The sequence below is a fragment of the Halyomorpha halys genome, unplaced genomic scaffold (assembly GCF_000696795.3).
Source record: "Halyomorpha halys isolate HHAL.00 unplaced genomic scaffold, Hhal_1.1 Scaffold269.1, whole genome shotgun sequence".
In the NCBI taxonomy this organism is placed as follows: domain Eukaryota; kingdom Metazoa; phylum Arthropoda; class Insecta; order Hemiptera; family Pentatomidae; genus Halyomorpha; species Halyomorpha halys.
In genome coordinates this window covers 304,713-305,246 of record NW_027112099.1, presented here as the reverse complement: position 1 = coordinate 305,246, position 534 = coordinate 304,713, and positions in this window count along the sequence as shown.

The window sequence follows — 534 nt, the reverse complement described above, 5'->3', positions numbered from 1 at the left end:
GAGAGGATACTGCCTTCCCTTACATTTTAGCCAACATTTTTGCCTGAGCAGCCGCGAGAGTGGTCTCTGGTAGCGGGGGTAGGAATGGAACAGCCGCCGGGACTGCTGGGGCCGCAGGAAGTTCAGGAGCCGGTTGCGTTACCGGTATCTGGCTGCCTCACTGCGGGCTGTGGTTGTGGTTGACCTTAACTATCTTGGTCAGTAAAAAAAAAATGACAATATAGGTGAAATAAAAGATAAGAAAGCCGGAGGAAAAAGAGAAAAAAAATGATGAAAAAAAAACTGGAAGAACAGTTAAAAAAAAGATTAAGATTAAATTAAGATTTAGAAAAAAATCTTCAATCAGTTTACGGGTCTCGGCGCCACTTATGAGCACTTGGACTGAAACGCTTGAAAGGAAAAAAGGGAACAGAATTATAACGCACGCTTACAAGAAAGATACTGGTTTATTATCTCTGTGATGCTCCTTATTTACATGGGGAGTTTGGATTAGAGTTGTATACAGGCCTTGTCCAACCATAATTCCTCCCTACC